At 36.2% G+C, this 22,881-nt stretch overlaps 1 protein-coding gene across 2 annotated transcripts in view; it reads left to right on the forward strand.

The window, feature by feature from the left end:
• LOC136828417 (nephrin-like) overlaps positions 1-22,881 on the forward strand; it is a 1,390,497-nt gene that overhangs the window by 1,267,668 nt on the left and 99,948 nt on the right. The gene's annotated exons all lie outside the window — the stretch shown is intronic.

Consider the following 22,881-nt stretch of genomic DNA (forward strand, 5'->3'; position numbering starts at 1 on the left):
TTGCAAGCACATTTTACATGCTTTAACGTCGTATTATAGTCATTGGCTTATGTTCGATTTTTTAAATATGTGTTAGCACTTTTCTTGAAATAACAACCAGTAAAAATATTTTTTGTTTGTTTTTAGTCTATGTTCCTTGTCAAGTATTCATTATTCTGTTTTTTGTCAAATATTCTGGCATCCTGTTTATTTCATGTCGTTATAAGTTTGTTTAGCTTTTGTTTACATTTTGATAGCTTTCGTTTCGACAAACTGTCCATTAAAATGTTTGTTTTTTGTCTAAAGTATATTGCTTTGTTTCATCTCTGTTTGATTCTTTAGATACTTTAAAAATACTTTCGTTTGCATAACCGCACAACATGGAAGTTGCTTAGATTTCCTGGAATACCTTTTGTATTCTTTATTCGACTACAGTTTTCTCCTTTTCCCTATTGAAAGAGTAAATAAACCAAATTTATCTTGATAACCTAACTGAGATGTTATTGCATTCACAATTTGACGCCCAAAAGCTTGAGAATAATCTGTTATGCTAGACTTGTGATACATTGTCCAATATACCAACTTGTCTTTTCTGTTCTCATATTCTGAAATGATTTGTGAGCTCATTTTATTGTTGCATTTCTTCCTGCTTATGGAAATTTTCATAAGACTTCGAATTCTGTTAGTTTTATAAAAATGTACATGACAATATATTCGATCGTATTCAAAGATTTATTATTATTATTATTATTATTATTATTATTATTATTATTATTATTATTATTATTATTATTATTATTATTGTTGTTGTTTCTTATTCACTTTCGTATTTTGATAAAAAATATGCAGATTTTTTAATCTTTTCTTATACTAATAATATGTGCACTTATCAGATCGGTCACCAGCATTAATATATCATATTTTTAATTCTATCAAACTTATGAAATACTGAAAGCTTGATATGATAGATAGATACGCGAATGTTGGTATTCTCTTGAAATATATTTTTCTGTGAGAAATCAACGGTTTTTTCACCTTAATATCATTATCACCTCTCTCTCTCTCTCTCTCTCTCTCTCTCTCTCTCTCTCTCTCTCTCTCTCTCTCTCTCTCTCTCTCTCTCTCTCTCTCTTTAGGTACTGAAGTGGCTTTTAGATTGCAAGTTGATACAAATTTTTCTGATGTTCCAGACAGTAATTGTGCACGAATTCTTATTATCAGAATTTCGCTACAATCTATTGTTGATTTCCTGTTTATTGTGAAACCATGATAGAATGATAATCAACTGAGATCTTTTCGCGTATTTAAAGTTTCACGAAGGTTCTGGTCTATTTATTGTTCGTATTTACTTCCAGTTTCACATAATTTATTCTCTGGTATTTTTCTATTTCTGTTATATTTAGCCTTGACTTATGATTTATGGTCCAGGTAATATTTTTTGATCAGTTATTTATTGTTCTGTATTTACTTCCAGTTTCAAATTTATTCTTTGGTATTTGTCTATTTTTGTTATATTTAGTCCTGACTTATGATTTATAGTCCAGGTAATATTTTCTGATTAGTTGAGATGTGTTCTCTAACCTGTTATTTCTGACGAACAGTAATTTGTTATCCTGGTTAAATGCCAACGTTAGATTAATGGCCAAGCTACATTTCTTTTCTCCCACTTAGAGTGATTGTCAAGCCCCGATGTGTGTCTTGTACAGATTTACTGACCTGTTTAGATTTGTGAAGCGGTCCGGATTTATTGTCATTTACGAGATAAGTGCGTATAATTTTTGTTGTTCAGTGAGGTCCTCTTTTCAGGTTTCTTTTCATTTATTGCTTTGTATTATTTTCTCTTTTACGGCCGCCGATTTTCTGCATAACATTTAAAGTGACTTTTCTATCAGCCTTAGTGTGCGCAACTTAACAGTACAGACACCTGAATGCAAGAAACAATCAAGACATTTGATGTCCTTTGAAATCTAACGAATTAAATCTATTGCAAGTCAACAAGACCTTTTCATAATAATAAAAGTTTTGAAACAATGAATTTGTAGCAGATTTTTCAGTGGAGTAATCTCGTAATATTATTATGCACTCTGTCCTGTTTTGTAATCATCATAAGGACGGACTATAAAAATTAAACCAGTGGATTTACAATAAATTTTGTTATTAAGAGGAAAAATTTACTTGATAAACACGTAAAATATAGTATGAATCCTCCCCCCCTCTCCCCACTCTCTCTCTCTCTCTCTCTCTATATATATATATATATATATTATATATATATATATATATATATATATATATATATATATATATACACATATATATTAATATAAATGCATATATATGTATATATATATATATATATATATATATATATATATATATATATATATATATATATATATATATATATATATATATGTGTGTGTGTGTGTGTGTGTGTGTGTGTGTGTGTGTACACATAAGTAGTTATTTACGTTTCTTCGGAAACTTTTTATATATATTATAAACGAAACCTAGCGAATATAAACAGGGATTAAATGATTCCGTCTAAACATAAAGATATTAAAACCTTGTCTATATTTAGTGCAATACTAATTTTGATTTGTATGTGGATTTTAAACGCTGTAAGTAGAGTCTTTACCAACAGAAGTAGGAAACCCATACCAGACTTGCAATATTGTTTAGGGAAATTTCCATATACTGTACTTACATTTTGGTTATATATCAGTAAGGAAGACTCCAATACCTAAGCACTTCTATTCAGATAAATGTTGTTAAATAAAGATAAAAAAAACGCTGGAAAATGAAACCGTTATTTCCAGTGTTCATTGTACAGAATGTGGGAAAGGTATAGTACAACAGAAACTCTGAGAAAATGGCATTTTTACTTGTTTCTTATTATTTAACTCCATAAAGCACATAAAGCAAATATGCCTCCGTGTCAGTAATGCAACCTGTGCGGTACAGTTACGACCAGTAACGAAAGGTAAAAACTGGTAACAGTTTTAACCCTTCTGCAACAACCTTCCGTGGTTTCGAAGCTTGCATGACATCCCAAAACAAAATGTCTCCAGCCCCTTCGCAGAACCTAGAAAAAAATTCCTCTAGGATGTGAAACCACCCGGAAGAATTGCTCTATCCTCTGCAACCACAATTTCCTTCCCACAAAGCTACATTCTTCAGTAAAAAAAAAAATAAGTAAAGAAAAACTCTTCACGCTGTCCTGATGCAACGTTTACCTTGGAGGACAAAAACTCCTTTATGAGCTTTTATGTAATTTCCTCAGAGAATCCATTGGTTGGGAAAATGAAATTTTTTTTCACACGTCGTCTAGGAACCTTCGCAGTGCCAGAAAGAAATGTAAATGTTCGTTCATATGAGGCATTACTGCAGTTCAGTTAGATGATTTCTGTTTTTAAAATTAATGCACCGTGTATAAAACACTCGAGTAAGTTTCATCTTTAATCCACTGATTAACAGTGTTGCAACATAGTCTTTTCCTCTTCTTCTTCTTCTTGAAATAGTTGTCGGTTTACCCAGTTTCTTGCTCAGTTTCAGTGGCAGTACTGTGTGTTATGACGAAATGAGACCTCTTTCAGAATACCAGTCTGTAAGTCCTTCTTGCAATAAAGGGAGATTACTTTTTACCCTTCTCCTTATTCATCAGTTCCATTCTTATCTTCTACCACTTCTCTTTTTTCTCTTCTTTCTGTTAATGATCAGCTGTATCATGTTCTTTTTTTTATCTTTCTTAGTTTTGAAGGTTCACCAACACCTTTGCCCATTTAATGGTGATTATGCTTCACTTCTCCTGCCTCTTCTTGGTCTCACATCTCGTTCCCTTCAAAAATTTTTCATCTTTCGCTGCTCCTCTTATTTATCTTTTAATTCATCTTTTTCTACTTTTCCAGCTCCTCTTTCTCTTCCTTCCACCCCATGTCGCTGTTTTCCTTTTATCTCATTTATATGTAAGCCATTATTCCTTCCCCACTTCCCAACCCATTTCATCAAGCCGTCTCTGTAGGCTTACAATCTATCTCTTCCTTCTGTTCCTTCTAATCCTCTTCCATTTGCTTCATCTTCCCTCTTCTCCATCCATTCCTTCTTACTTCCCACCTTGTGCAAGATTTTCAATGTCCCCAACACTGTAGGCTAAAAAAAAATAAATGATTGGTGCCCATTTTTTGTACTTTCCTCCCATCTTCATCCACTTCTACCTTATTCTCCTCCTCCTCCTCACTCCCCTTTCCCCAACTCCTCCCCCTCCTCTTCCACCACCTCCTCCTCCATCGTGCCATCTCTATAGGCTAACAATCGTATAAGTTGGGATCTCCTCAGCCTCGCCATCTGGTTACCAACAGCTGAAGTTTCCTGAAAACTCAGCTTTACGTGAGAGTTTTTTTATGGCCCAATATAAAAGAAAGAAATAGTTTTTCTGGATGATAGCACCTCGGCCGGCACTCCACTCCATCTCCAGCACTCCTCTAACCGCCCCTTCCTCCCCGTCACCGCTCACTCTCCCCCGACACCCGTAGGCCCCTCTGTTGTTGCAGAGCCCATGGGGAGAAGGTGAGAGGGATTCTGCGGTGGTGTTATTATTATTGTTATGAATGTTGCGTTTTGCTATTATTGTAATTTTTATGGAAAGTGAGTTGCGCATTATTATTATTATTATTATTATTATTATTATTATTATTATTTTCTGTGCCTCTACCGTGAATCAGTATAAATCTTCGAGATTTGAAAGATGAGGAATCATGAAGGGAAAGCGTAGATTCTGGAGCACCACTAATGTCACTGCAGGACCTCCGCCACAGTGGCACTTCACCCACCCACCCACCCACCCCAAAAAAAATAAATTGTCTACGCCAGCCAAACCCTCAAAGTGGGTTATTCTCCAATTTCTAGCAAATATACTTTATAGTTCGCCAGGGTCAGAAGATTTCCAATAGATAAATAAATAAATAAAACGTGGGTATGTTTCACTGAGGACATCCTCTGCTCCATTGTTCTCTTAAGAAGATTGACTGATAGATTGAGAATTGTTCCTTGTCAAACTACCACGGTCACTGACGCCGTTCCGTTAACGAGATGTATAGGTAGTGCAGGACCCACTAGGTCCGACATAGTGATAAGGGTGTGGATTTGTCAAAATTGCTTCAGCAGTTTTAAAATATTCCACTAAACTGTAATTATTATTATTATTATTATTAGTATTATTATTTTTAATAATGTTGTACCTGTTATTGTTACTGTTGTTGTTGTTCCTGTTGTTCTCGATATAGCGAAAGTAATATCCAGGGCCAAAACAGATGAGGTAGGTCAATGCGCAAGTGGACAGATTAAGTAGAGATTTCAATTCCAAAAGAAGTAATAAGAAACACCATTAAGAACTTTATTGAGAAGAAAGCAGTTGCATATTTTGGTGGTTACCTTGTTTTGTAGTTTTCCAGAATTATCCTTTCATGGGAACCAAACTTAATTCAATGGAGCTGCTGTCAAATACTTGGATTGCAGCTGTATGTACCTACAGAAGAGTATTTTTCGAAGTTGCTTGCCTTGCGAAAGTTTTCGATGCTCTAGAAAAACTCGATGGAAAGAACGAAACAAGTCAAAAAATGTTCTCTTGAATAAAAGGTTAAACTTCCATGTGAGAAAGTTCTTCGTTGGAGGGGTGGATAGAGTTGTCGCCTGGCACGCTGTTGGCCCAGCGTTCGGCTCTCCTACCGGCTAATGAAGAATTAGAGGAATTTATTTCTGGTGATAGAAATTCATTTCTCGCTATAATGTGGTTCGGATTCCACAATAAACTGTAGGTCCTGTTGCTAGGTAACCAATTGGTTCTTAGCCACGTAAAATAAGTCTAATCCTTCGGGCCAGCCCTAGGAGAGCTATTAATCAGCTCAGTGGTCTGGTTAAACTAAGATATACTTAACTTTTTTCCATGTGAGAAATAACTCTTGCTGGTTGGCTTGTTGTGAAGAAGAAATTTTGTGTGTTAAAAGTAACTACAGTTGTGCTGTTTTTCCTTTTCTGATCCTTTCCGATGTTTCAAGAAACCCTGAAGATATAAATGAAATTAAATTTTAAATTAAGGAAAATTTTACAAGAGCACCTTAAAACCTAACAGTGAGCAAATCTAAGATAAAATAGCAGTTATTTCCGATCTGAAAAACTATCGCTTTTCTATCCCTGTCGACACGAGTTCATGGAACTAAAACTTAATCACCACAGGCCTACCGGCCTGGAAATTTCGACTTAGGGGAAAAATTCCCAATGACAAAATAGGCTAACGTTACAGTGCCAAGAAATGCCAGTACTTATTATGGGGTAATATGCAAAAGTTACGAATACCTAAATCAGATTATTAACTTGGCTAATTTGTTTGATATAGAACAAGGGAATATTTATCCGATAATTTGATATATAATCACCTTAGGAAACCAACATATTTTTCGTGATGACGCACCTGATAGAAACCATTCCTCGGAAATGTGGTGGAGATCGTGTTATCAATGGTAAGTCATTTGCGGCTGGCCTCATTTTGTGCAGGATGATGAAGAAAAAATGGAAGAAAATTACTCCTATATTGCGAAACGTTGAGGAAATGATAATGATATAGTCTTATTTCAGATAGACTTTTACTCGGTAAGAAAGTCTTCCTTGCACTCCCGAGTCCCGACTTCTGCCGGCGCTTGTTCCTTCAAGACTTCGTGTTACTGCGAGAGAATAAGACAACCAGGAAATAGTTTCGAAAGAGTCGTCAGGTAGTTTACGCTTGGGAAGATTTACCTTTAAAACAGATGAAACCGTATGCTAGGTTTCCTTTCAAGAGCAAACGACCAGTTATATAACGTACAATACATAATTTATCCTTGGGTAACAAATAGATTTACTAATAAATTAAATAACAAAGAGCACATAAACAGATGCAACACATGGCGAAACTGTTAAAATGAGCTGGTTGTATTAAAACACAGCGCTCCGAACTAACACAATTAGGAGGGAATGTTCCAAAAGAAGTCATTATATTTTTGCAAGAATGTCACTTTCGTATACCTTAATAATATCGCAAGATCTAACAAACATATTGATAAAACCACTAAGGAAGATAGTAGAAAGAAAATGAACTTGACGACGTGTCTGAAGTTGACGACATGATGGAGTAGTCTTGAAGTAAGATGCGTCTTTTAGGTGATGAATTTATCTTTTTAAATTTATTATTATCCAAGTGTTCATCCGGTTTTTCTCATATCTTTTCTTTGACGAATCATCAAGCTAGTATTGTTATATTATGACAGATAAAGTGTGCATAATTTATTTTTATAACTTCTGCATTTTACCCACATATGATTGTACACAATCATATATATTTATATTGTGTGTATATATATGTATATGTATATATATGTATATATATATATATATATATATATATATATATACAGTATATGTGTATATATGTATATTTATTTATTTATTTATATTGGGTCAATAGAAGCAACAGCGTCTGTGGTTATCGTTTCCCATGTCTGCAATGGGGCCTTTTTTTGGGGTGATTTGCTCTTATGGATATCGAATATCCTAATTGAGAATATAATCTTTTAATGGCTCGTTTGGGATGAATTAGAGGCAAATTCTGCCCGCTTATTATTGATAATGGAAGGAGATTTTATGTTTGCATATCCGTTGAATTTGGGTGTATTGGTTTCCATCTTGACGTGTTTTCTCTCTCTCTCTCTCTCTCTCTCTCTCTCTCTCTCTTTATCATCTTATGTTTAAAAGTGAATGTTTGTATATTTGTATGTTTGTAACTTTGTGCGCTACAGAAATCCGAACCTCTTGACCGATCTAGACAAAATTTGGCACGTGGCCATCATTTGACCCAACTTAGATAATAGGGTAGGTTTCACACCCATATCCATACCCCTTCCTCTTTCCCCTTACCCTTGTAACTTATGTGGCAAGCAAACTCTACGGGTTTATCATACATCATTTCATGTACTCGATAGCATAGAAATATGATTGTAAATGTTTTTCTTTCCTGTGATTGATAATTCTGTATCAAGGTTTAGACGGTCACCACAGTAATACCTGGATAAAAGGGACAGACAGTACAGTAATATTTGGATAAATGGGACAGTCACCAAAGTAATAACTGGATAAAAGGGACAGTTAGCACAGTAATACCTGGGTAAAAGGGACAGAGGAAAGTAATATCTGGATGAAAGGGACGATTAGTACAGTAATACATGATGAGTGGGATAGTCAGCACAGTAATACCTGGATAAAAGGGCAAATCAGCACAAGTAATATATGGATAAAAGGACAACCAGTGCAGTAATTTCTGGACACAAGGGATGTCAGTATATTGTGTATATATGTATATATATATGATTCTCTCACAAGGGCATTTTTCTGCCCATCCTGCAATTCACCACAGTCGTCTGAGGATCAAGTACATAGCATAACGGTTAGGTCAACGTGGCCAATGATGGTTTTCCTGACTCATAACCTATCGCTTCCATCGTATATAAACCCCACCTTTCTTCCTCTCCTTGCCATTTTTCCCTTCCTTTCCTTTTTTTGTTTCCTCCGGTCTGGGCTACTAAAAGGACATTAGTTTGCTCGTCTCTTTGGTTTTCGCCATTAGCACAAAACTACTCTTTACTTCCTCGATTTATATTATTTCGTCCGTTAACTGCGGACGCTCTCTCTCTCTCTCTCTCTCTCTCTCTCTCTCTCTCTCTCTCTCTCTCTCTCTCTCTCTCTGTCTGTGTGTGTGTGTGTGTGTGTATGTGTGTAGCTAGAAAATAGATACTATGTAAACTCAAGTTCTTAATAAAATACTACGTTGTGTCACTTCAGTGAACAACTGAGGGTGTTATAGACAGACCAAGTACCAGGTAGATAGATTAACAAACACATAGAGAGAGAGAGAGAGAGAGAGAAAGAGCATTTTTTGAGAAGATATGAATTTCGGCCTGTAACCGTCTGAAAACTATACAGTTGGAGAGAGAGAGAGAGAGAGAGAGAGAGAGAGAGAGAGAGAGAGAGAGAAACAGGCTGGCAGTCAGGCAGGTAGACAGGCAGGCATCCTGCCCACAGTCCTGATGGTTTAATACGAAAGAAAATATGCGGGGTTAGATGATTTTTACAAAGTGATTGACAGATTGCGGACGTCGTTGATTTCCTGACGCCATAAAAGCGCATGATAAGCGTTGGGAAAGGGACAGTGTCACGCCACACAAACAAATCTTTTTCCCGAGGCCAATATTGTGTACGTGACGTAAGAATACATTTCTCGGAAACAAAAGGTTATTTGATAAGTTAATGATACTTTAATAATACCGAGATCTTTTTTTTTTAAACGTGTTGACTGACGGGGCATTATTCATTCTTCAATGCTACTTGGTTATGTTTTGAAGCTCTTAATTAAGGAATCTTTGTTCTCCTTCGTACCATCAACTTTAATGATATTGTGCAGAGAGAGAGAGAGAGTGTGTAATTCTCTTCTCGGGAATAGTGATCATTCTTATTACATTTAGTAATTTCTTCGTTCAAATTTGAGGTTTATTGATTACCATAGATGTATATATTATGTATACTGTATATTGTTACGTGCTGGGTAGGGTTGGAAGATTAGAAATGAATTTTAATTTAGGTTTGCCTTAGGGGCCAAAACCCAGATCCCAGTACGTAAGCAATAAATGTAAATAGTGATCCCACTTACCTTGTATTTACATTTAAACAAGAAAAAAATGGTAGGTTGCCAGGAAACCAGTAATTATCTTAATTACTTTATTTATACAACTAAAACAACCAGAATTAATCTTGGCAGGCTTGCAAATCAAGCCATCAATTGCACACTCAATGTGCCACAGCAAGTTATAGGTACAAATGAAATAGAATAATTCTGGTTAGGCTACAGCCCAGCAAAAGAGAGCAACAAGAATCTTAAACAACTCTTCAGTAACTGGTTTCTACAATGAAATGAATATTCTGCAACGGTAACACTTTACGGAGCTGTAACACGTGGCCCGCGATGACTATCAATTTCAGAAGTTATCTTGCCGTTGGCAAGGATAACTTGAATTCTTCTAAAGGCAAACGTTCACAAGGTGCAGGTTGCAGAACTCGAGGGGCCAGATAGCCAAACTCTGGGAAAGATTTCTAGATAAGCATTCATAGACGCAAAAGATTCTCTCTCTTGATGTAATTATTCACCATGGGGGAAAGTATTACTCTAGATGTAATTAGCACGAGTTTAACACAATGGGGAATGCATTAACTTATATCACTGAGCAAAATATATTCAGTATTGGACTTAAGTCATGAGGGAAATGCACATGCTAGGTTTGCAGACAAAGGGGCTTTGACGTGGGAGAGTGGAAATATTGAAACATGGAAAAAAAATAAGAGATTTTAGTGAAAGAAACAGACACTGTCGTCAATTGCTAAAATCCAGACATCTGTGCAGTTGAGCTCGATTGTAGTGAGGTTGATTCAGTCAGCCTGGATTCACAATTACACACACGTGGTTACCAGCAGACAAAGACAAGGCACCAAGGACTGGTGCTAGGTGAGGCGACTTTTCACCTCGGTGACTAACGGAGAAGTGAGCTTGAAATCTGGAGCTAATCCTCAGGGTCCGGGCAAGCAAATTAACGGCCAGCAAAAGAGGTTCACAGAAAACTAGGTCATATGGTTAGAATATTTAACGATCAACCTAGCATGCCTACTCCCTGCCATGACTAATCAGCCTAGTCCTTAGTCTGCTTATTCCTCACCAGCAAATCCCTACATCATACGATTAAGGGGGGTCAGTACCTCATACTCTACCCCCATTTGGTCTGCTCCGGCCTCAAAGAAATCTAGACCCTAAGATAATAGGTTGGAGAGACGAGAACAGCTAATACTTATTATATATATATATATATATATATATATATATATATATATATATATATATATATATATATATATATATATATATACAGTATATATATATATATATACACATATATATATATATATATATATATATATATATATATATATATATATATATATATATATATACATACACTAAGTTTGAGAATGTATTTTTTTTAATTAGGCCAATAAGATTAAATAACCTGGACGTGTACCAAGCAGTTCCTAAATTCAAATATAAAAAAGTCTTGATTTCCAAGAATGTTCATGAAAAAAGTCTTGATTTCCAAGAATGCTCCAAATTTGCAACTGGACTGATTTTCTTGGAGTGTCTGCTGTGGTAAAATGAAGAGAGGGAGGGAGGGAGGGAGTTCTTTTTACGCCCCTTTCAAATGACCTAATGTATTTAGAGGAGTGTTCCAAGAGCCATTCTGGGTAACTTTGCCAATTTCGCAACACATAGAACAAAGTTGTTAATGGCTCGCTCACTCGCTTTTTCGTGCACCGTATCATGTGACCATTTATTTCCAAGAAAAGTATAAAAAAAACTGTCAACATGCAGCATGTCAATGTGTCCCTGTTTGCTGCAGTCAAAGAATTGTTTGCGAAGTTAATTTGAAAAGATGCGAAAAGTCCGCCGTTGTCTTTAGTTAATGAACTTTTTCGAGTAAAAACGTCATTTCCATATGTTTCATTTCGTTTCAAGTTTTTCAGCCAAACCCGTTTTTCGTTTCTTGCTGGAGCTTGACACAATTGAAGATTGACCTCAAAAAGAAAATAATATTCAGATGAAAGAATGAGATTATACAGCACAGTATAAACCGTGAATGCAATTTGTTGCATGTGTTCGCTCCTCTGTATGTTTTATGTTTTTTGCTAGTTCTTACTACTTAAAAACTGCTTCCTCCAAAACGTTTTGGTTTCAGATAAAAGGGACATCATTCACTGGATCATTAATCATTTCAGTTTAAATGAATGATGAATTTTAAACGTTGAATATATTGAAATTTCAATGCTGGCTCATAAACAGTACGCAGTTCACTCAGTCTTCCGGTATGCAAAATCTCTTGTCTTTGGGACATCATCTATGACCAGAGCAACTCAGACCAGAGATGTAAAGTTTACCACAAGTGTCACTAACGTAGTAAACCCCGAAAACCGAAGAAGGCTGAAAAAAATTTATGTCGAATTTTCTGTAAAAGCCTTTCCATGAGAAATTCCATTGCTCAGCAGCACTAACATTGTTATAGCTGATTTGTTCCTGTGTGGCTTTTATTCATTTTCTTGATTTAATTTTTAGAATACATATATACTGTATATATATATATATATATATATATATATATATATATATATATATATATATATATATATATATATATATATATATATATATATATATATATATATAATATATATTATAATTATATATATATAATTCAAATTACGATGTTCGGAAGACATGCACAAGAAAGCGGAGCCTTTTCTTGAGAAGTTTAGAGATGTTCTTGGAACTGGCTTTTCAAATGATGCTCTCTCTCTCTCTCTCTCTCTCTCTCTCTCTCTCTCTCTCTCTCTCTCTCTCTCTCTCTCTCTCTCTCTCTCTCTCTCTCCTGTTGCCCAGTTCTGCAGAGCAGAACTCGTTGCCGTTCATTGGTCGTTCGCTAACTAATTGGTTTAGCGATTTTCCTGAATATTTTCACGTTCACTCGCTTCTCGGAATTCCATTCACTGACCTTTCCTGGACCGGAAGCGAGCGAGTAATTTACCGTAATGGCTTCAAGTAGTCATGGTTTTAATATTCATATATTCGAGGGAAGTTTTCAATGGGTTAAATCCTATACTATTAGCGGGGGTCCCTTAGATATATCTCTCCCACATGACCCGGGCCCAACAAAAGAGCGCCAATTCACGTGAACCCGCTAATTCCGGATTACATTTTTAGCTTCTTGGTTTGGTAATTGCAGGAGCGTCAGGGAAACCTAAGCTTGGCTCCTCGCAGAGGTAAATTAGCGAGATTATAGCTGTCACCAAGAGACAATGCTCGGGAGTAAATTGCTTCTTTTGCTGGGGATTCTTTGGGGAGGAAATTCTCCAAGTTAGGACTGGCAGTTAAGCGAGAGAGATTGGGAGGTAATAAAAGCATATAAAAGGAAATGTGGTACCTTTTTCTGGCAATTATATTCTACGTGTTGTCTTGCATTTATATTTACCATTTTATTTCATTATATTTTTTTGTTTTTATATGCAGTATTTATAACGAAAAGAGAACGCGCTCAGAATCATAGATCGTTCTAAAAAAAATACTGAGACGAATATCTCCCAAGACAATAAAAAAATTATATTCATACTAAATTCAGAATATTGAGAACCATTTGCTGGTATCATTCAGCATTATTTAATTAGCGACAACCAGTTGTTGCGAAGTTAGTTCAAATAAATCTATAAATCCATCATTCTAGCATTCGTTTTCTTATCTGATGGTTTTTACAAGCAACATCCTCGCGTTTCCTAATTCTTACGTGTCTCTATCTAGCTTTCCACAAAGCAGCAAACAATTTACAGATATTTGAAGCTAACTGTTCAATTCCTTCGTCTTCTTATTTTCATCTTCTTCTTCTTCTTCTTCTTCTTCTTCTTCTTCTTCTTCTCCGAGAGAGTGGGACAGAAAGAGAAAGAGAAAAGGAGAGGGAGAACGAGCAATAGATAAAGTCTTTAAAGACGCTTGAAAACAGAAATTAGGTTTGTCCCTCTTCCCTCGCGTTTTATAATTAAACTTCCTGCTTCTTTTTTGTTTATTTTCACCATTTCCTCTCTCTCTCTCTCTCTCTCTCTCTCTCTCTCTCTCTCTCTCTCTCTCTCTCTCTCTCTCTCTCTCTGTTTTGTTTTGCACTATAGGAATTATGCTGAAATCAAGTAATGAAATTTGAAATGATTTAATAAATCATTCCGGATGAGATATGAGGGGCACTATTATAAATCCTAACTCGAATTTTGAGATTAGTGGAATGATTCTCTCTCTCTCTCTCTCTCTCTCTCTCTCTCTCTCTCTCTCTCTCTCTCTCTCTCTGGAAAAATACCCTTTTGTTGTAAATATGAATAGCGATGCAGTTTGCTTATTTTTACTTGGTTTTTTTTAAGTCTCATGATTGTATTTTGTGGTAGATATCTACGCTCCAATTTATATATATTTATCCTTTAATATTTTAATCACCCCCTCATTTACAACATATTAAGTCTATATAATTGTCCCCCCTCCACGCAACCGGATTCATAACATTAAAACTACTCGCATTCACCACTTTTACTGCCTTGAGGTCATCAACCTCTTGATTTTGTTCCGGTTTTAGTGACTCATTCTGAGATGTAGAATTTCCTCCCTTTTTCGGTTTCTTTCGGAATTCTTATGAAATTCTTTCCTTCTCGTCGTTTTCTTGAATTTATTTGGAATTCCCTTCCTCTAAATTCCTTCCATTTTTCTTATGGTATTGTCTCGTTCTTCCTGGGTTTCATTTAGATTTCAACTTCGTGTTGTCCAGGATGCCTATGGATTTCTCACCTTCTGCGCTTTTTCAAGGATTCAGATTGAATTCTCTCCTTTTTTTCGTATTCCATGACACCACCTGAATTTTTTCCTCTTCCTTCGTCTCAGGATTCTTACGATTTTTTTTTTTCGTGTAAATAATTCCAGGAGAATTATTCTCCTCGCGATTATGTGGCTTCTACTTTAGGTAAATAACGCGATTTCGAAGTGAACAGTTGATAAACGTCTGCAAGAACGAAGTCGACAGCAAAACGTACAACTAATGGTTTCAGATATAGTCATTGATATCGACTGTCTTTTAATATAGATATTTTTGTTTCCTGAAGTTCTGTACCAAATGACCATTGTGGGCCGCCACCAGTTTTCGGAAACTATCATCATCATCTGTCCTAAATGACATTTTGTTATGCAGAAAGAGATGAAGTTTCTTTAATGGAGAGCAATTATGAATGTTTGTGTAGTGCTGTACATGGCTTACCATATTTGATTAACGCGAGGATCTTGCGTCTCATTTATATAATAACAGAAAGGGCTTTTCTTGTGTCTGTAAACGCTACGAGATTTAATCCGTTCCTTCTTGGTCACCACTACTTCTGTAATCATTTATCTCTCTCTCTCTCTCTCTCTCTCTCTCTCTCTCTCTCTCTCTCTCTCTCTCTCTCTCTCTCATGATATAGTGGTCGCAGTCGAGAAACACCCCGCTTGATCCCGAACGAGAAATGGCAAACTGTGCAAATTTCTTGTAAATAAAGTATTTATTTGTTGATCGTCAGTTGACCTTCTTAGGTCGTAGCTGGGATTTGGGAGAGAGAGAGAGAGAGAGAGAGAGAGAGAGAGAGACATAACTGCTTGGTATGCCATCATTTTATATCTGAAAACAAAGGGGGATTTTCGCGGCACTCTCCATCTCACAGGAATATTCTCTCTCTCTCTCTCTCTCTCTCTCTCTCTCTCTCTCTCTCTCTCTCTCTCTCTCTCTCTCTCTCTCAAAGAGCGAAACATTTTTTGGCATCTGTAGTCAACTGAGACTAGCTTACAAAATATTGTTTGTATTAATTCCAATTTTCTTCAGTTACTTTCGTTAGGAATTTTCAAATCAAAGACCGTCTTAATAATAAAGTTGAAAATTTCCGGACGCATTCAAAGCATTCTAAATTTTGGCATTGACTGAATCTGTCACTGATCTACCCTTTAAAGCGGACAGTTACAGAGAGCAGAGTAACGCTTGTTCTACTCTTTACTTCGGGCAAACAGTAATCACCACTTTTACAGACCGGACGCAACCTGAATGTGATTCCCAATCCCAAACAGTGTCACGGAGGTCTCCGTTTGCCTTGGAACGGCTCGGTTTGCGTTCGAACGTGCAACAAACACCGCTTCGAACTGCTCAATTCGCGTGACCCAGTTCGGACCATTGAGACTCCTACCGGGCTGGTCCAGTGCGGTCTTCAGCATTCTGCAGTGGCTGTATTGTTTTGATAAAAAGCGGAATGGCCCAACACAGGGTGATCTAGTTCTAAATTGCAAATCTTTTTTTTTCTAATACAGATATGAAATTCAATCGGTCTGCTGAATCTCAAGTTCTGAATTTGATGAGGGGAGTACGTGGGCTGTATGCAGATCGACATTATTTGTTTCTCGAATTGTTTTCTGAGTTTATGCAAGACTAGATACATTCTGTGAATCAGGGCATTACTGACATCCTTGCTTATGTATGTATGTATATATATATTTGTGTGTGTGCATGTATATATATATATATATATATATATATATATATATATATATATATATATATATATATATATATATATATATATATATATATATATATATATATATATATATAGCTTAGTGTGAGGAGCCAGAGTCAATCCATACTTATACTTAAAATCATCAATGAAGGGCAGAGGACACACAGATATACAAGCTGACATTATTTCAACGTTTCGTAATGATCAAATTAATTACATCATCAGGGCTGTTAAAATAAAAAAATAAAATTCTTTGCAAAATCGTAAAAGCTAAAACTAAAAGTTACGAATTGTAAAGCTTAAAATTATTCATACAAAAATTTCAGAAATGTACACAAACATTAAAATTAAAGAACAAAAATATTGTTTTAAATCATTACATTAAAATGAAAGGTAACAGAATATGCAGTAAACTAAAATTGAAAACTGTCCGTGAAAGGGGTTACAGAACAAAAGATTAAGGACCGACCTAGAGGAGTGACAGCGTTAAACTAAACGTAAACATAAATAGAAACAACACAAGTCAGGATAAATATAGAGGAGAGGAGGACGTATGAGTGTTTAACGACGGAGCAAGTTGTTTGATGAAAAGTGATTCCAGAATAACAAGGTCTTGAGGGTTGGTGGTGTGGCCTAAAGTGTAGAAGTCTTTATTATCAAGTTAGCCATGATCGCGCGTCTGGCATCGCTAAAGGTGCCAACAGCACAGGCCACCACCGGGCCGTGGCTGAAAGTTTAATGGGCCGTGGGTGAGAGTTCCATACAACATTATACACTGTACAGAAAACTTGATTGCGCCGAAGAAATTTCGGCGCATTGTTCTTTTTTTGTTTTTTCACCCGACCTCATTTCGTAAGGAATCTTTCACAAACTCCTTGAGGAAAAGACTTCTCGGAAAATCTTGAAAAGCAGTCATTTCTACGGCTCCCTTCGGCCACCATTCACAGAGGATAAAAGTAGGGTATTTTTCTGAGGAAACAATTTAAGGAATTAAAAGTAACCCTTGCGCTGAGGGTAAGCTACACATTACGTTGATTATCATTGCCTGCGGCTCTGTCGTGTTTTCATCCTTGTCAGGTTTTCTTTTTTCTTCTGAATTTTACTTCATTTCTTTTACTCTGTTCTCTCACAATTGTGTACTTGTTTGCTTATTTATATTCTCAGCTGTCACTGTGATATTTAGTAATTCCTCTATAGTCTTTGCGTTCCGTATTTTTATAGTTTCTTGTTTTTTTTCTTAAAATTCTTTTAGTTTGGTTGATGTCAATGTCTTCCATGGTTTTCTTCATTCCATTCATACATTCCCTTAACATTGTATTCACAATTTTTTAATCTACTTTTTTATTTACACACTCAAACAGAAAATCGTTGCAAATCCTCTACGAATTATATTCATAAAATATTTTGTGATATAACATTCCGCCGAGCTCGCCGAGACTTCATAGCGGATCACAATGAGGCCTGAGAAGCCAAATGAGGGTGGCTCTATGAGGTTAGCATATATCTTGATTACGCGACGCCAGTTAAAACTAATCAGTCATTCAGTCTCTCTCCTTCTTTGTCTTTTTCTTTTTACGGCGTTGATGATGGCCTCTATCGTCGTAACGCCAGCATGTAAAAATCACTCAGTCAATCAATCAGTTAAAAGAAATCAATCATGCAGTCTCTCTCCTTTTTTGTCTTCTCTTTTACTTCCCTCGTTCTTTGTCTTCTCTTTTACATCCCTCCTCCTTTACTGTCTCCTTTGTCTTTTTCTTTTTACGGCGTTAATGACGGCCTCTATCGTTGTAACGCCAGCATGTAGAAACCACTCAATCAATCATACCAAAAATAACAACCCTTGTGGAGGCTCAAGTCGTTCCCCGAAGCATTCAGCGGCGCGAGTGAGAGTTTGTCCCATCATCGTGATATTCGGTCGTGTCCACGCCTTTAAGTTCACACTCGCCTTTCGTATTATCATTATCAGGTGCACATTCCTAATGCAGCTCTCTCTTTCTCTCTCTCTCTCTCTCTCTCTCTCACACACACACACACACACACAACACAAATACTGTAACTTTAACAGGTAAGTAAATGCTTATCTCTCTCTCTCTCTCTCTCTCTCTCTCTCTCTCTCTCTCTCTCTCTCTCTCTCTCGTTTGTGCCTCTGAACGCAAATAATGGAATTAAGATTCGAAGAACGATATTCTGTTTTCCTGCGGGTTGCTCCGAAGCTTAAACAATTGCTTAATTTGAATTTTTTTTCCGGTTATGAAAATATTAAATTATCATTCGGTCTCACGAAAACTTATTTTCAATTTCAGTTGGTCTCTGTGTTTCATGCTATATAAATACATACATACATGCATACACACAATATATGTATATGCATATATATATATATATATATATATATATATATATATATATATATATATATATATATATATGTGTGTGTGTGTGTGTGTGTGTGTGTATATATATATGTATATATATTATACATACACACACATATATATATGTGTGTGTGTGTGCCGTGTAAAATTAGAGGATCGAGACAGAAAGTTTCGACTTAAGGGAGTAGTTACCTTCACTCAGCATAAGGGCCATTGGCAAAAGAGATATTGGCTCGGGGATCGACGACGGCATGTTAGCTTGTGTTGTTACACGCAAAAAAATATATATAGATTACATCGTTATTTATAAAACAGGATAAACAATGAAACACTTGTTGACTCAGTATCCACATAGTGTTTTGCGTATACAAGTTATAGATGGTGTTCGTTAAGCCATTGAAAATTAAGAGCTATACTTCTTGCATTCACATTGGGTGTTTCTATGGTTTGCCCAAGATAAGGTAAGCGTTTTACCTAGTGGGGTTTGTGAATGATGTTGCGTGTATTTGTGATTTCTTGTGACACAGTTCTGGAGTGAATACTTACAACGAATAAAATGTTCATGTTTCATTATTATTATCTTCTTTATAATCTCTCTCTCTCTCTCTCTCTCTCTCTCTCTCTCTCTCTCTCTCTCTCTCTCTCTCTCTCTCTGGAGACAACTGCTTCTTTCTTCCGTGATTGAAGTACTCCAGACACTTACCTTATTGATCTCCTTCTTACATTTCTTTCTCCCCGCTTCTTCTTTCTACGCCTTTGGATCTTCTCATAAGCGCACCTGATGTCGAGAGACAGAGTTCTTTGCCAAACCGTCTTAAAATAGTATGTTTTCTTAGATGTTCCCAGAATTTTTTTATTAGTAGGGTTTTACTTTCAGGTTTATTATTTCTTCATACTTTTCAGTTTTTGGAATTTGCCAGATTTTTTTTTTTTTTTTGTGGAGGGCGGGGTTTATTTCTGGAAGTTAATCTGCTTCAGAAATGGGTTTTGTTAGCTTTTTCTGGAACTTAATCTGTTTTCGTAACATTTACGCCGGTCTTGATGTTTTAAGTTTTTTTATTATTTTCTTTACTGAAATATTTTTCAGTGTTCCCTTTGATTTTTAGGTATTTTTATATATCTATTGCTGTTATTACATTTTCTCTTGAACTTTCTTTTTGTATAATAGTACATTTTTATATATTCTCATATAGAATTCATCTGATATTTTTATTTTATATTTTCTCTTTTGTTGTAATTCTTAGAATTTCGATTTTCATATTTACATTCAATTCGCCTGTTTAATGTTTTTCCTTCAAAGATTGCTTAAGTTTATTCTTTCTGAAAGTTGTTTTCAGTCTTCCCGCATGACATTTTTATTCTCTTGTGAAATTTTTCGCTTGGGACTTTATGATCTTTTTAACATTTTTCCTTCTGTGTATTTCCATAGGATTTCACCCCTACTTTTTTGCCTTTTAGAAAAAATAACCATCCTAAACTCCAAAAAGTTATCAGATTGTCTCAGTTTTTCCATCAGTCAAGTCACCCAGGATATTGTAGCGCCAGTTAGTCAAAATAAGCGCCAAGTCACCCAGGATATTTATCGTTATAGATATTGACCTTCAAGTATTTATGGAAAAAGATTTTGTCGTTAATCTTGCAGGAGTTGTCAGTCACGCTGAATTGTAGCGCCAGTTAGAAGTCACCCAGGATATTGTAGCGCCAGTTAGAAAGTAAGACAACCTATCGTTCAGAATAACTGGGTTTGGAAAAAGTTTTGGATGCAAGTTGTATTCGCTGAATTTAGGCCATGGATGTCAGAATAATTAGGCCAGGATGAATTTTCATGGGTATAGGATTAGGTTAGGGTTTTAGGTTGTTCAGTCAAAAAGGCTGCTCTTCATATATAAACTAACTGACCAACCTGGTGCTACCCGGGAAATCTCTGAATGACAACCGATAAACTCTCTCTCTCTCTCTCTCTCTCTCTCTCTCTCTCTCTCTCTCTCTCTCTCTCTCTCTCTCTCTCTCAGGCCTGTTAGGATAGTTGCTTTAGTTACACTGCCCAGCATTTTTGACATTTTATATTTCACCCCTTCTCACCCCCCATTCCTGTCCCAGCTGAACTTGGTCTCTTTTCATCCCAGCAGTCTTGAAAACTACAGATTAGGCTATAATAGCTGTCATTTTTGACATTTTATTTTTCATCCCTTCTCACCCCCCCCCTTCCTATCAGGGCTGAACTTGGACCTAAATAGCATCGGGAGTTTCACTATTCATCTCAGTGACCTTGAAAACTAAGGATTAAACACTAATATCTGTCGTTTCAGTTATTTTTACATCACCAACTTCCCACCCCTTCTCCCCCACCCCCTTCCTATCAGGGCTGAACTTGGACTTGAAGGGCATCGGGAGTGTCACTATTAATCTCAGCAACCTCGAAAACTGTGGATTAGATACTAATATCTGTCGTTTTGGTTATTTTTACATGTCACCCCTTCCCACCTATCCATCAGGGTTGAACTTGGACCTTAAGGGCATCTAGAGTGTCACTATTCATCTCAGCGACCTCGAAAACTATGGATTAGACACTAATATCTGTCGTTTTCTGTAATTTTTATATTTCACCCCTTTCCCACGCACCCCCCTTTTGGTGCCAGTGATGTCTTACCCCAACAGTGTTCTTTCCCAGATGGTAAGTCATATGTACGAGTATACCAAGTTTGCTTGAAATTGCTCAATGCGTTTCTGTATATTGGAACATACGCACACACACATGCATACGTGTACACATACATGCACACATCCATATATATATATATATATATATATATATATATATATATATATATATATATATATATATATATATATATATATAGACAGATAAATAGATAGGTATGTCTTGAAAGCTGTGTGGTCATTGTCACTGCCTGTCATTGAAACCAGACCATGATTCAAATCCTGGTCGGCACAGAGGCACTTATCAGTTTTAATTCCCCTTGGGTGTAATTTATTCCCATGATATAGCAGAATAAATATTAAATATTTGTGGCTTAATGTTTGTAGATAGATCTTGCATGTCTCATGCACTTATTACCGTACAATACAACGAGCATATCCAACCATAGACAACTGCACAGTGTGGCAGGAAAAACAGATGATTCAGCACACTATCTCTTAATGAATATTAAAAAACGATAGATGCATTTCAAGAATAAAGCAAGAGTGGAATTTCAATGCTTCCCGTCATGGAAATTTTGCAGCCTCTCTCAGCACCGAAATGCGAGGCCGGGCTGCCTTTATAAAAGTTCGCCAAGAAAAGAAATAAAAACGAGCATTAGAAATCTCTGTTTCCGGAGAACGGCGAATCAACGGTGTGTTTCCAAGTGTAATGAGCCCGGATGTATTGTGTGGCAACGTTGTGTTACGCTGAGCGAATTCCTATGGATTTGAACGATTATGAATGTAAACTTTTCTCTCCTTTTTTTCATTTCACTTCTTTCTCTCCCATCGGGAACACGCTGCTTACATTAAAGTTTAATGAGCTGAACCAATAGAAAATACCTTGTGATTAGAATAATGCATTTGTGTTGAATCCGTTGGTAACTCTTGTGTACCACAGATGATTATTATTGTTCTTTTTTTCTTTCTTTCGTTTTTGGAACGTCGGCGGTACCCGCGATACGTTTTCCAATTTGTTTCGCTCGTTCCGCTTCATTTCACTTTCCACGTTACTTATGGTACGGCGGCGAATTTAATGCTTCTCGGTTTCTTTCCTTCGATTTTTCTTTTTTTTAATTCTTTCTTTCAATGTTCGTTTTAGTTGCTTTTCGGATTCTGGTTCACGCTCGAGTTGAGATTGTGCCATTTCACGTGTTATGCTTCTTAGGGGGAGTCCGAATATCGTTGTTTCTGGGGAAAGTAATAATTCTTCTTCGTCTTTAACGTGCATTTTTCCCATTATTATATGGGGTAAGCACGATGCCTTCTTTGAAGGACTTTAATGCGATTTCATCGCTTGATAATGATGCAGCCCCTTTCTCCCAGCAGCGAGGAGAACTGGGTTAGTAGGTTTTGTCTGTTATGTTTTTGAAGGTGTTAGTGGCTTTGTTTATGTGTGTATCTAACACCCATTTGCGTTCAGAAAACCTATTTTTACGTAATTACAGCTCGGTGGCGGGGATTGTTATTTGAATTCTACCGAGCCATGAGTTCTGGGAAAGTAATAATAATAATAATAATAATAAATAATAATAATATAATATAATAATAATAATAATGCATCTCATGATAATGATGCTGTTATTTGTGATCG

The sequence above is a fragment of the Macrobrachium rosenbergii genome, chromosome 42, assembly GCF_040412425.1.
Source record: "Macrobrachium rosenbergii isolate ZJJX-2024 chromosome 42, ASM4041242v1, whole genome shotgun sequence".
Lineage (NCBI taxonomy): Eukaryota > Metazoa > Arthropoda > Malacostraca > Decapoda > Palaemonidae > Macrobrachium > Macrobrachium rosenbergii.